General features: G+C 37.7%; 1 long non-coding RNA gene across 1 annotated transcript in view; it reads left to right on the top strand.

Moving 5' to 3' along the window:
- The window catches only part of LOC136999427 (uncharacterized), a 220,981-nt gene that overhangs the window by 38,776 nt on the left and 166,400 nt on the right, over positions 1 to 15,805 (top strand). Inside the window, exon 3 of the long non-coding RNA XR_010889803.1 lies at positions 13,805 to 13,860. This is a non-coding gene — a long non-coding RNA (uncharacterized lncRNA). The remainder of the gene's footprint in view (positions 1 to 13,804; positions 13,861 to 15,805) is intronic.

Genomic DNA, 15,805 nt, shown 5'->3' with positions numbered 1-15,805 from the left:
ATTATTTGAATAATGTAGATAAGCTTACCCCGCTTGTTGAAAATACGGAAACAAGAAAGATCGCGATTTCGCTCGGTGGGAGAAAATGCGCGCGCGAGCGCGCCGCGGTTTTAGTTTGTTAAGAAAATACTGTTTATCGTGGAAACAAGGGATTTGCCAATTTGTCGAAATATTAAATGGAGAGGATTTGCTTTGCGAAATATGTTACTTTAATTAACGTATAATGAACGTTTGTATTGTTAAATATGTGTTTCTGTGCGCCGTCTGTGTATAGTCAAATTTTTGTTAAGAAAATATAGTTATCGAATTCAAAAGCTTGATTGTGTCGTATAACAAATTTTATTAAATGCTCTATATATGCGTATTTGTACGCGCGTATTTATTTGTATATTTTATATTATCACTTTGCTGTCAAAAGCGCATTTATTTGCAGCACAAAATGAATATACGATAATATTGAACGTAAATCTCCGAATATGAACAGTTCGATGGACCCGTGGAATTGAAAAGAACCATTAATAATGACGATACGCTGTGTCAATTATTCCGTATTTGTATACTTCGGGAAGCTTCGTTGCTTAAGCGAACAGCCGCGCGTGCCGTTTTCGAAGTCGATGAATAAACCGGCGACATTAAGCATTAGGCAGCGTCAAATCTATCGAGCGCAGTATATTCACGACGCGCATTGTGGAAATCAGTATTATCTCGTTTCATTTGCGAATAGCGCAGGCAGAAATTGCATTGTTAGTCAGCAAGCAGCGGTTTATATACTCTCTTATGCAGTAACGAAGATTATTCGAATTAATACTATGCGAACGAATGGCTGATTGGATGATCTGTTCACGCGGATTCGTACGATTTAATTCTGGCGATAATTTCTGAGAATAATTCAGGCATTCCATATCGCATAAATAAGCGACGTGTTTCAATCATGCGGTCATTATTCCGATTGTGATAAAGTGATAGAGTCAAATTTAATAAAAATTCGTTAATTACGTTATCGTCTTATCGTTGACCACGCTATGTAATATTTATATATGTATAGTGATTTTGTCTATTATTTTAATTAGTTTTGTGATCAAAATAACTTGATGAATCTCTTATAATTTTTCACGATAAATTCAGAAATATTATATGGACTTATAAATTGTGATCAGATCTCATTTTATATGCAGTTTCTTCGTCACTCACGTGGAAAACTTGTGCTTCTCGCAATCACTTTTGCTTCTTGTAACATATTTTGCGCTTTGAATTTCTTGTTTAATTTATCCCTAAGTTACAAATAAATAAATAATTACAGATAGGTAATTTTTCTTTTATGTGTTATGAGACATCAAATTCCAAATTACTATACAACTACATTATTATTATTCATCATTGACTATTTAATCGTTTACATGTTACGTATTTGAATGCAAGAATAATCGGCGGCAACTCTAAACGATATCCCATGAAAGGAAAGCTACAGCGCGGAACGTAAATTGCCATATAAGAAATATAACTGTGCAGGTAAAGCATCCGCAATTAAATGGAAACAAAGCGAACGCATAAGCCCGTACCTTCAGATTGCCTATGATAACGCTCCATCAACATGTTTAAACGAAGAGGGTTATTACCAGCGAGCTATCGTTATTGCCGCAAACGACTCGCTGTGCCCTCCCGCTTACTTCATATTCAGTCGTTCGCGTAGGTGGACGACAACGAGAGATGACACCGTTAACGACACCGCGCGAGCGTCTTCTCCATAGGGTGCGCTTAACTCCCGGCACTCGCTGCCGTCGGAATCGTTGTTACGACGAGGAGAGTCCGCGCGGCGTAACGACGCCGGTTTAAACGATATATCAAGTCGCCGGTTGCGCGGCGCGTGTGTCGGGGCATTATCGTCGTCATTATGGCCATTATCGCGGAACGATAGCATCCATCCCGCTCCTTCCCACGTTTTCACGTGTTCAGTCGCCATCAGGCCTCGACTCGGTCGCGAAAATCAAGTTATGCCGAGCGCTTTGTTGATGAATCGCGACGTATGGCGTCTGGACAAGTCTGTCTGTCTGTTTCTACTTGATACGATCCATCTCTTGGGAAACAGCCTTGCGGTTTTCTTATTGATCGATTCAAAACGTTGCTATTCCATTGTTTTTGCATAAATGTTTTTTTGCTTTTTGGATTATTTTAAAAAAGTTGTGTCTTATGTATCTTTGCATATAAAGTCGAATAGGCACGTTAGCATTTTTCAATCAATTAATATTTCTTAATTATTTATATATTTTACTAAAAAATTTTTTTACAAATTTAATTAAATTTAATTGTTAGTCCAAGTTGTTAGTGCGTTATGAATCAGAAAGGGTTTACATTTATCTAGAGGACCGTTTGCTTCTGTGAATAAATGAAAGCTTCGTTTCGCTTTGCATGCAGCACTGTATATTGATCCTTAATCACATCTGGAGAGTATTTTCCGAGTACAAATTATACACGTATACGTATCGTAGCGTTGCTATTCTTCGTTTTCTCATTACCGAAGCGTGTATCCTTATAGAAAAGACGTCCTTGCGAACTTGGAGAAAAGATCTCGGGCTCCCCGGAGGTTGAATGAGGTTGACATATTGAAAAGGGACGATGCTCTTTCTCGTAAACCAAACGAACGCTCGATCTCTGTCGACTTAACGAGACAACGAGCGTCGTGTTATCTTTTGCGAACGATGTAAGCGCGTTTGCCTCTGAATTGACTCTTTTCGACGTTTGCGAAGAACTTTTCCCTCGGTCGAAGTAGCGTAAATGATTAATTTGTCGCTTTGCTCGAATTTTCTATGAATTCCTAAAATTTTTATATTTATATGTTTCTTTATATGTATAGAAGTTTCTAAAGAAAGAAGATCTTTTTTATGAATTGCATAAAAATTTATTCTATCTGTGATTTGTTAATATTTAACAATTTTTATTCCATACCTCGATATTTTATTTTATAAATTTTGATTTAATTTTTATCAAATCTTTGAGAGATCCTCAATGTAGCTGCAAGTTTAAACATAACATGCTTTAAATGCAGAAGGAATCGCATTCGCTCAAGAGCGATCGCTCGAAACGACATTGAATTGCTTTGGAATCTTCAGGTTTCTAAACAGGAATATTAATGTCGATTTAGTCCAAATTCGTGTCCTGCCATTGCGTTCCGCCGCCGGCAGTTTAAACGCGGAATGCGATCGGAAATTTCGGCATACGTGTGAGGACGAGAACGAGGCGCTCGAGACGAAGCTTTCGCGGCTCGCCTGCTGACTCTGCCGCGCGTCTTATCCGCACAGCAATCCAAACTTCGCTAAGTCAATAGCGGCGACCCTCCACGGATGAGAGGCTTCTGCGTCGTGCTCTTCGATTAGTTTCGTTCCAGAGTCCCGGTACTACCGCTGCGGGAACTTACGAGTCGTCACGACCGAGTGGTTTGTCTTTCTTCGACTTCACCGACGGCTTCCCTTCCTTTACTTCGCCCTTTTATACCTCCCCTCGTCGCTGTGCCCGTTCACGAAGAAAATAAAAAGATCTTGCCTCTGTCGGTGGTTAAAAACATCGTAATGGCGAAAAGTGCTCCGTCGCGGTGCATCGACATTGTTGCTAGATTTTGCGGCGGATCGTGACATTTGTCCCTTACAGTCCATGGAACTCGCGTGCACAGTATATATATACGTTTTCTATTTATTCAGACATACTTTTATTTATTCATATATATGTAGGGACTTGGTAGAAACGACAGCGAAATAATTAATAAAAGTATAAGTATATTTTAGAATAATTACAAGGATGTGTTCACTAGCCGACGGACGAACGAGAACTCTCTCCGTGGCTCGCATCGGCGGTCAGCCTCATGTTTTTCGCTAAGTCATTTAGCTCGTCTTTCGTATCGAGAGGCGTTTATTGTTTATCAACTGCCTTATATCCCCTACTGAAAAAAATCACGTGATAAAATCAAGTGATAAAATTACATAACAAAATCACGTAATTAATGACTAAGTAAATCACGTAATGAAATGTTCCAAATCAGTACATGATTTTTGAAAATTACATGGTTTGAAAAATCACGTAATGTTAGAAAATCATGTGATTTTATAGCAATCATATTTTAAAGAGCTGAATGATAGAAATAGAAAAACGAAAAAATATACAATTTTGATTTAGATATGTTTATTAATTTTGCATGTAGTAATGGAATTACATTATGTAGTCTCGATAAATGTAGCAATAAAATTACATTGTGATATCTTAATTATATGAAAACATTTTTTTTTAATAAAACATTTTGCATATAAAAACTAAAAACATACAAAAAATTCAGGCGTTTAAGCCAGAATTGCGTGTATTCTCTATTGAAAATACCCGTTAAATTGTTTAATTGCATAATTAATAACGTTATTTTCAAGAGTTTTCATCAGTTTTCATCAGTTAAATCGCATAACGAAATCATGTAATTTTATCACGAAGAATTTAGAAACATTTTATTAAATAACAAAAAGGCCTCCCCGCGTCCTGTGAGCAGGAACTCTAAAGGCCGTATTAGATTACGCATTGAAAATTTAGATTAAAGATTGAAGATTGGGAATTTGATCAATCGGGAAGAAGCAAACAAATATTGCTTCTTCTTGATTAGTCCCAATCTTCAATCTTTAATCTTAATCTTCAATCCGCAATCTGATACGGGCTAAAGGCATTTTTAATGTATTCGCGAGAATGTAGCGATGTGTGCTTTCCGCACTTATAAACTCAATATTTTTATCTTGTCACGCACATCCTCGTAACGTATTTTTTGTTTTACTACGTAACTAGTTTTTGTTTTACGTTTTTGTACGTCGTTTTGATAAAAACAATAATTCTTTTGGAACTTATTTTTTTATTTTGGGAACTTAAAATTTAAGAAATATATAATGTGTGTTATTAATTAATAATATTATTAAAGAAGATTAATTAAAATTTAAGTATTTAAGAAACATACAACTTAAATATAAGTTGAAAATTATTAAAATTATTTTAAATCTGTATTTATAAGTTAATTCAATAACGATAATTATTAGAATAATTTCTAAAACAATAACAAAAATTTTAATTCCTTTTTTTTTAGATTAAAATGATGCACTTGAGGTACGGTATCTCAATACCGTATATAACATGGAAAGAAATAAAGAAGTTGAAAAGACCTTCTTTATTTGTTAGACAATTGAGCCGAGCACTTTGGGGAGTGCACAAATTGATGAATAGAGCTGTGTTGTTGGAAAGAAGTAAAAATAGATTGCCCAACCGATCCCCAAGAAAGCCACTAACACCGGTAAAAAAAGCTGTTTTAAAAAGTATGTATAACAGAAAAAATAATCACTTTGTAAAGAATTAGTTATTATTGGATTATTTTATTAATATCACTATTAAAGCTAAATCATTTTATGATGTTATAAACAAATGGCGATAATTTAAGTAACAGATTACATGTTTGGAGGCCTTTTTGTTATTTTTATGCAATTAAACAATTTAACGGGTATTTTCAATAGAGAATACACGCAATTCTGGCTTAAACGCCTGAATTTTTTGTATGTTTTTAGTTTTTATATGCAAAATGTTTTATTAAAAAAAAATGTTTTCATATAATTAAGATATCACAATGTAATTTTATTGCTACATTTATCGAGACTACATAATGTAATTCCATTACTACATGCAAAATTAATAAACATATCTAAATCAAAATTGTATATTTTTTCGTTTTTCTATTTCTATCATTCAGCTCTTTAAAATATGATTGCTATAAAATCACATGATTTTCTAACATTACGTGATTTTTCAAACCATGTAATTTTCAAAAATCATGTACTGATTTGGAACATTTCATTACGTGATTTACTTAGTCATTAATTACGTGATTTTGTTATGTAATTTTATCACTTGATTTTATCACGTGATATTTTTCAGTAGGGTCGGCTAATGTTTTGAAACGCCGATGTCTCGCTCGACCTAACCGTCTCGTTTTCTAACATTCGCAAATGTGATATTTTACTTCTACATATAAAAGTTGAAGCTTGTAGCATCAGTCTTGGCAATCAAAAGTACGATTGTATAATAATAATCCCCTTTAGACAATTCAGCGTCGTCTTTCAAAGGTCTCAGTCGAAGTTGTAAAGTTTGTTTTACTCGGCTACCCTCTACACGTTTGATGATTAAAGACGTGACGTGACTGAAGCGACTAGATGCATGAAAGAACAAAAGGGAATACATGGTCTACATAGAAGATGCAAGTTTCTTAAGGGGATGCTGGAGTTACCGGCCGGACATTATATTTTTTCGAACAAGAATATCTTTTTATTGGTTGCATAGAATTGTAAATCCTTTTGCAGGAGTAAAGTGTACACAAAAGCGGAATTCGGGCTGCTCGACTTTATTTGGAAAAAAAGAATTAATAACAAAATTTGTTTCTATTTATTAATTTCTATTCTGCTCTTAGGATAACATATTGTATAGAGCTATCTATTTTCGTTTTTTATAAAAGTTTAACAGTTTTAAGACGCTGAATAAGAGCAGCCCGAATTGCGGACTGCAGAATAGAATGTTATGGAACCATTAAAATTGGGCTGAAAAGTCTAATGTAAAAAATATTCTTGTCCGACTATTTTTACATACGTGTGCGTCCAATATCGGTATAACAGATGAAAAAATAACAGAAGATTAGTTCCAGGATAATATCAGAGAGGCGCTATACAATAATATACGAATATATACACGCACCACACATACGCATACACAATACATTCATACTTAGATTATGACTTATGCCGATAATATCACTCTAATTTTTAGTTCCATCGAAATGATGACGCTTTTGCGTCGGAGTTCGTCAGGCACTCCAGCATCCTCTTAAGCGCGGAATGCCGAATGTCTTTTGAGATTTCTTGCGCGTGAGATAAAGGAGGAAAGTCGATGCAACGAAGTTAGTCGTGTAAGGGGTTTGTAGACCGAACTCCTTCACACCGCTGATTGCAGTCCGCGTCACAAAGACCCACGACGAGAGATAAATGCTGTTGGCTGTCTCTTTACAGGTCCCTACTCATTAACGGCGACGATAAGTTTAACGACTCCGCCTCGGTGTTTCTTCAGCCAAGTCTTTAAGAACTGCACACGTAATTTCAAATGCCTGCCGGAGCTTTTACAACAAAGTCGTTGTAAAAGAGCTTTGTAAAAGAAGTTCCACGCAGCGAGACGTTTTATAATTGCTTGTGTTGGATATTCAAGTCGATCTCTCGCGAAATTCATTTATTTTATTTTTCACGAACCAACCGTGAAAATATTAAGAGATTACGTTCCACTGCTATAAACTTGGGGTTTGATAAAAATAAATATATTGTTATATTATGATAAATCTGATGCATTATCAGCGTTATAGATCGTATTAAGCGATAACAATTTGTCATACTTTATTTTTATTGAATAATTTTAGCTCTTTATTAAGCATTGTAGATGGGCAAATTACTTTTTCGCAGTTTGAATACAATTTGGCTAGTATGTTGGCATACTAATGGCTTTCTTTCTAAAATTTCGTCATTTATTTCGTCATGCGATTAATGTGTTTAATCTTTGTCAATGATACTGACCAGCAATCGTTAGGCTGTTTGTATAAGAAGGAAATTGGACTTTAATTCATTAGCGGGTACGTTAAACCGTTTTTGCTGAAACTCTGTTATCTACTCACGCTATCCGGATTTAATTGCATATGATTAAGCGGCGCTTTATCCCCTTTTGCGCATCGGATGTGTTTATGCACTTGTAACAACGTTTAATCTCATTACGATGTTAAAAGTGGCGCGTGTTTTACGTTCGCTAAACGATACTGACTCCGCAGTCAGTGCGGTAATTGGAAAGCGATGATTTAACCAGTAATTCAATCACGCTTCAAAGGTTGGAATATCTGTTATTTTATTGTGCCGAGAAAAAGAGAGTTAAGCTTTATAGTGATTTGCATGCGCGATCAATGAGCGTTTCGTGGAGTTATTCTACCTGTGCAAAATTAGTAAATCCATAGAATCGCATATTTATTTTCCACAAATTGAACATATTTTGCTCACAATTAGAGTTTATTAATTACTCGATGAAGCATGTGATAATTTTAACAGTAATATAATACGTGTGCTAAATTTATTATGTAGAATAATATACCAGTAAAAGACATGTTTGGTATTATTAAATAATGTAATATAATAATGCCAAAGTTATATAGTTGATAAAAAATTGTATATATATATTTGACAGCCGTAATTGATTAAATAGTTGAAACATTATAACATTTAAATAGTTCAAAATTATAAATTCATTACAATATACCTTGTGTGTTAAATAAAAATTATTAAATAAATAGTGCAATGCAATTCTTGATAGAAACTCAAATTAAGACAAATCAATAGTCGTATTTTTTTTCTTTTTTTTTTTTTACCAAAAACTTTTCTGCATCTCATGTAAATTGAGCGATTGCCAGATTACGCGGAAGAGAAGAGCAAAGCGACAAAGGTACCATCTCTTTCCCCCCCCCCCCCCCTATACACCTTTGCTGTATTCGGATATAGCAATAAGAAAACTTTTGCGGACGGAGCGGCGCGCATATGTCGGGGGAACAAAAGCTATGCATAGATTTACATCGCGGACGCCGCGCTTCGATTCACCCCGTGGCAAGGAGCTTTATGGTCGTCCCGGTACTCCCGGAGGCTCAACCGCACCGATTTGTCGGAACTGTACGTCGGGAAACCGTCGAATCTTCGGGGACGCGCGAATTATTATTCGGGAACATCGATCGTTTCGACGGTTGCACTACCTGCCTGGTCAAACTTTAAAAATCAAAAAAGGTTCTCTATCTTTGAAATGCAAAAACGGAAAATATAGTAAAGCTACAATAAAATGAAAAATTCATCTATTATAAATCGCAAATTATTAATGACATGCAAATAAAAAAAAATGTGAATAAAAATAGAGACGTTTAAATATGCTTGGTACAATTTGAACATAAAGTTTTTCTAAAAAATATATGATGTGTAGGAAATATTCAACTTGAATATGTACATAATTCTAAAATTTATAACGATTTATATCTAAAAGAAAATACTTGTTGAAATAATATATATTTGCATTTGCGTTTTTTATTGTGTATAATTAGTTATTATTACTTTAAACTTAATTGACTTTTTGGATTGTTGTGAAAATAACTAATTTATCGTATCCATTCAAGGTACTTAAAAGATTGAGCTGTGTGCTTCGAATCACGAGTTTTTCTTCGTGCATTCAGAGACTATCGCAGAAACCTTATTGAAATGCAAATTTTGTTACAGATGTCTATAGTTGTGCAGTATCACACCGACGCACTGTAGCTACAGTGCGCATATTTCGCAGCCACAGTGATACTGCGAAAGTTCCGCGTGGCACAGTTACGCAGGCATTTGTCGACAATCATCTATCTGTGGCATTCAGTCACGCAAGCCTACTGTTTTCTGCTGTTTCGCATCATCGCGCCGATTTTTGTATCGATTTTACGCCGTGACAGGTGTATTTTTCGAATTCTTGCGCAAAAACCGCATAGCCTCGCTTCGTTCTATGCAACATGACTTCGTTAAAACGAAACACCGTCCGATTGTATCGAGTCGAATTTTCGTTCATGAGAACGCGTTGAATTTTTTTTTCTGACTCACTTTGATCTCCTCCGATGCTATCGCGTGTAGGCCATGTGTTTTAGATTACGAGCAAATTCGATATCGTTTCCATTTGCGCCATTTAACCGCGATTATTGTTATTCGATATCTCAGCGTATAATTGAAATATTATGTTCGGTGCTTCGTATGCATGATCGCGTAAATATGTGTACGCCAATGTTTGTCCGTTGTTGTGGTCTTTGACTACGCTCGACGTGCATTGATCGGAAGAGAAGACGTAATAATGCATCCGTGAACATAGAGAGAGAAAAAAAAACACTCGTTCGGCATTGTGGTATGGAACAACACAGCGTCCGATAATGATACACTGAAAGCGATGCTCTGTTTGGAAAGACAGTTTCCACGCTTATTTTTGCCTCAGCGTGAAAACCGTTTGCAAAACATTCGCGGGGGAAGAACGAGCTCGCGCGTCGATGGCGAAAGAACGAGCGAGGAAAATAATTTATTCCGGGCGAGAGCGAGAGCGCTCGTCTTCGGCTCGCTCGTAGGCGGCGTTGTGGCGTGCGATCTTAAATGAAAATGATTTCCCTGGGGAGAGGAAAAGCTGGGAAGGGCCACGCGAATGAACAGACCGAGGAAGGGAGAACGTCTTAGGTTAACCCCCAGGCCCCGAAAGAACCGCATCCACTTTGCTGTTCATCTCTCTTTGAAAATACGGGAGCAATATAAACTCTTACGAATTAATGCTATTCTACTTGCGGTTACCGCGAAACGAACTCACGCCCTCCCCCTCTCCCCCCCTCGTCTCTTGATGGAAGATTCTGATGGACGTTGGCTTCAAGTCTCATCTTAAAGAAATTGCTTCTGTAGCTCGTCTATGGACTCGAAATAATTCAGACAACAAAGGCAATGCTAATCATCACGCAACAAAAGAACATTTCAGATATACACAATTTGCTTTCTATGACGTGTCATTTTTTTTGCAATTGTATTAAATACAATAGATTTTGAAAGTTACGCTTTGTAAAAAAAGAGAAAAGATAATGTGAAAAACTTCAATTTTAATAATGAAACATTGATGATAGTAATAAATTTTGATAATAAAAAAGTCAGTGGTATAAAATAATTAACGTCTAAAATGCATGATTGCGTTACATAGCTTAATGTTTAAAGCGCTTTATTTGACGGATGGAATCACACATAGGTTACCAGTGGAAAACTTTCCGATCCTCGCGGCTAAGCCGAGATAGGGAACGTTTCCCGACGATGTACCGAAAATTCAGACTGATTCGTCTCTGCCACTGAAGTGAGAGAGAGAGAGAAAGAGAGGAAAATGGCGAGAAGAAGCGAGAGGGAGACTGAGAAGAGACAGAGAAGAGAGGGATACGGGGAAGTTTGCGGAGTAAGCGGGTGAGTGACGGGGTAGGTAGTGCCGGTAGAAGGTGTGGTGGAGGGGAAGGAAAGGGAGAGCGGAGGAGCTGCCTCTCTCGGGGCCTATTTGTAAATCAGTTCCCGGTTGCTGGATCCTGATAAACGTCCTCGTTACGGGAAAACGTGCCGGCGACGCGATTATTTAACATCGCGACGCCAGCAAGCAAGCGACCGGCCTCCCTCCCGCCCCTCGAAACATTTGTCTCTCGGTGCCCCTTCGCGCCTCGTCCACACCCGGAACACCGGAGGATGCACCGGATGCCGCCCCCGTCGCTATATATGCGGCCCTATCTAAATTGCAAATATTCCGCCGCGAAATCACGATCGAGAGCGAAGACGGGCGAAGACGCGGCTACGATGGCGCAAAGTGTTTCGCTCGAGAAAGATGTAAAGTTTGATGGAGCGCGCTTGAATGAATACCAAATTAAGGTATCGTTAAATCGTTCGGCGAAATTGCCGGTTGCGTGTGTCGGGAGAGAACGAGCGGGGAAAGAGTACGGGGTGTCGATAATAATAATAATAATAATAGTAATGAAAGGTGGAGGCACGGCGGGACCAGCAGTGCGGTAGATAATGCAACCGTGCTTTAAATAAACGGTGAAACCGACAGCGGTGGGAAATTGCATTAAGCGCGGATTTGGATGACATCACGTAATAAAAATCAATCTGCACGTCAATCTGTGCAATTTGACGTAGATTAATATGGATGATATTAGAAATGTATTCTCACGATTTATTCTCGATAATATAATTATTATTTCATTAATGTTATGATTCAAAAGAATTATAAAAACCCCGTCTTGTAAATATTATTTTGACTTATGTATGAAAAAAAGATTTAAATGTCTCTCGCTTATGTATTAAAGAAGATTAAAATGTTTGTAGATGCAGATAGCAATGGCAATTATATTGCAAGGCAAATATTTGTATACATACATTCTCGTAGTCGAAGATTCTGTCGAGCTAGTCCTAAATACACACGTCGCGAAAGAATCGGCTGTCGTTTCACGTTTCGGCTGTAAAATTTCAAGTCTATCTGTACACCATCAAAAGTTGCACGCAGTTAAACGCTGGCTCTCTCGTGTCGACTCCAAACAGTTCTATAATTTTGCGACCTCTAACATAAATGCGAATATAAATCACAACACAATTATATCCGAGACTCTGGAAACTCGCATTTATTCGTCGGAAATGCTCTTTGGAGTTTTTAACATTTGCCCGACTTTTATACCTTTACAAGCTGCTTATATGTCGCGTTTGCAGATGGTTCGTCGAGAAGAGGCTCTGTTACGCATGTAAAGTACGCGATGTTAGCCCGTAATGGTCACGAGATGGGCTTTCCTCTCCGCATTGCCATAAAAAATCCGCGGATTATCTGACTGTACTTGGGTCTGTCGCGTCTTACGTTCGAGCACTTCCTCCTCGAAATTTTGGCAGCATCCATATTTACCCGTTAGCTCGGCGCGGCACTAAAAGTGCACCGTTTCAGGAAGAAGATCGATCGAGGGGAACACCAACATTGTCGCCGTCGCGGACCTCGTAATGGAATGTTGTTGACGTGACGTTGACGACGACGTTGAAGGATCGAAGGAGAAATTTTCCTCCTCCGGTCCGAGCGACGTCGCTGTCGATCAAGCAATTAGCCTTCCTACTCTCGCACCCTCTCTACAAACTCGTTTTGAATAGATTGTAATTATCATTAAAAAGATGCGCAAGTAATATGAATATTTTTATACTCGAAGTTAATATGAAAATGACTTTACAGAAATTAAAATACTTTGCTATAAAATTAGTAACTTAAAATGATTGATATAGCACATCTTTTTTTTTATAATTAAAAGTTATTGTCATGAATTTATGTTTTATATTACATTTTAAGGTTTTAATCCTGTAATTTATTTGTTAATAATGTGGATCGAATGTGTAGTATAATCAAATTTGTATATTATATTTTTCTCTTCGTCTAACGTAATTTAAAGATTTGAAATATGTACATTTTAGTCCAAAGATTTTGTATATGTAGAAGAAGATTGCTACGTGGAAATATAAAAATTGCATATCATACACTTTACATCATCTTATTGTATGTATGTTCTGCTAAGAAAAGATTATAAGTAAATAGCAGCAATTCGTCACTGACAGCTTCTGCAGAATTTGTCTGTAATGTATCTGACGGTGGCAATAAAGTAATCTTGTGCGAACGTCATTCCGTGTTTTTCTTGAAAACTTATCTGGTAGACAGCGACGTTGAAAGATCTCGAGAAGAGGTGATGCAATTTTGTTTGGGAATATTGATTATCATATTAAAGAATTGCAATATGATATTAAAGATCGTGCGATTTTGTCGATTGTTTGACAAGAACTGATAGCTTTAGGACATTCGATCAACTTCACTCGTAATTGTCAAATGATAAATGAGAGAAGTTTTACTTTTTCTTAGACATTCAATACTACCGTTATACTCAACTATGATTAATGTCTGCTCGATCTTTATGTCAAGTTGTTCACAGAAAAATTCAAGTACTTTGGCTTGAAATACAAAAGAAGACTGGTGAATATTTTGTCAATATTCGCATAATCGATATGATTTGAATAATATTTTATCCATTTTTGAAATATTTTTGTGAAATCATAAATTAATTGTGCATGTTTCATTTCATATATGTATTTTATCACAACTTCACCGTTCTAATAATTACGTATAATTTTGTGTTTTTCAGAATGACGACGACCGCGTGCATCGATTGCGACGAATCAAAGGCCGTTAGCAGACTCGGTAAGTACGTTAAAATCCATAAATCACAATCGTGGAGTGCTCGACGGATTATTATATCGCCATTGTTGAATAATAGTGACGTGATCGCATTAGTTGAAAGCAAAGGGACAATGTGAAGCGTTATTTGACAATGGCTCAGTGGTTGTTGGCGTTCTCGGAAAAAGTGATGGAAATTGGCGCGAATGCGTAAGTGTCAACATAGGGCAATTTGCTCGGCGGATCAACTAAAAATTCTACGCTTTGCAGCATTGAAATTTCATTCAATAGCGGAGATACAATACTTCGTGTTTGAGCAAGCTTTAACAACACGCGTTCCAACCGCGCCGCTCCGACGAATTTACGTTCAGTATTTACAGCGCAGAAAATATTTGCGGAAATGTTTATTATCGACCTGTAATAACTTTAATAACGCAGATATTTACGAGGTTTTATTATCGATTTCTGCTGTTGCAACATGCTATTGCAATGTACTATTAAATATCGCGGCCAAAGATCTTCCTCACGGCCGATAATCAAAAATACGTAACGGTTAAAAACACGCGCGGTAGCAGTTTAATATTCAAAAATAACTTCACTCTTGCATTTAATCACGAAATAATTTTATTCTTGAATTTCGGAAATAAAGTATTAATTGATTAAGCACGTCCACGAGAGAAAAAACTTTAAGAAAGATTAATAAAGTCTTCTATTGAAGAAAACGTTCGCGTTCGCGAGAATCGATATTCGGAGCAAGTCGGTCGTGCGAGATAAAATGGTTACTTTAGTAACTATGAAAGGGTGAAAAGGCGCGGAAGAGAGGCAAAGGAGATTCGGGGCACCATGAGCGCCGAGGTGCTCTATGCAATTATTCGGTTCATTTAATTCTCGGAACGCCGACTGAGTAATGCTCGCGTTGCAGCGAGAACGACGGTGACGACGTGAAGGTGTGTTGGTGTGTGTGTGTGTGTGTGTCTCGTACTCTGCTGTAAGTAAATTCCTGCTGCACGAAAGTGGGAGGAAAGGGGAAAGGAGTATCGAGAGTATCTCGCGCACGATAGTAGCTTCGGGTAGCACTCGATAGCGTTTGAAAGCACGTAGGTAAGCATTTATCTCGAAATATCCTATTTATCTTGGTGCGGAGGACGCAGCCCGCGTCCCTTATTTCGGCAATTTGGTCACGTCTGACCAGTCCAGCGTTTCGACGAAAACCTGTAATTTCGATTTCTTCCCAAGATTCTACCCTCCTTTCTGTCAGCTTCTTCTTTTCCTCGCGATCACCATCTTATCCTCCCTTTCCCCCTTTGATCCTCTCTGCCGCACGACAGGCTCTCTGTGCGTCTACCATTTTCCCTCCGCCGTCCGCCGTTTCTCGCGCGCCAGCCATCTTTTCTTCCGTGGCTTCTTCCGCGTTGCACCCCGCGCGCGCGATGCACTGAATTTAAAAACTTGCGTACATACGACGACGACGACGACGACGACGACGTCGACGACGCTTGAACCGGCAAATAAAAGTCGGCAGCACGAGGTAGGAGGTGGATGCGCCGGCGGCTTCCACGTACAGGCAAATCGATTTAGCCCTTGACGAGCCCTGTTACTCTTTGCTCTTTCCCTCGACTTCAATCGCCCGCGTTCTCTATGTACACTCGCGAAGATAAACGGGCACGGAATTGCGCGATCTTCCGGTTGTGTTGGCCCGGGAAACTTGGAAAAGAAGATGATTTCGTTTGTATCGCAATCGGGGAATCGAGTTATAAAACTCGTATATTTCTCGGCTGCTTGCCATTTAAATTGTTTAACACGATTTGATGCAATCGAAAGTATCGGATCAGCGCTCTGGCATTGATTGTCTAATTTTTTTCTCTCTCGATTTTAACCACTCGCATGGAAAGTATGCGTACCATTTATTCTTGTGCAGATAAATACAGGTGTTAATATATAGTTACTTGTTATAACTGTAGAAAAATTA

This window comes from Linepithema humile, chromosome 1, assembly GCF_040581485.1.
Source record: "Linepithema humile isolate Giens D197 chromosome 1, Lhum_UNIL_v1.0, whole genome shotgun sequence".
NCBI lineage: Eukaryota > Metazoa > Arthropoda > Insecta > Hymenoptera > Formicidae > Linepithema > Linepithema humile.
This window is presented reverse-complemented; position numbering and strand designations above follow the sequence as displayed.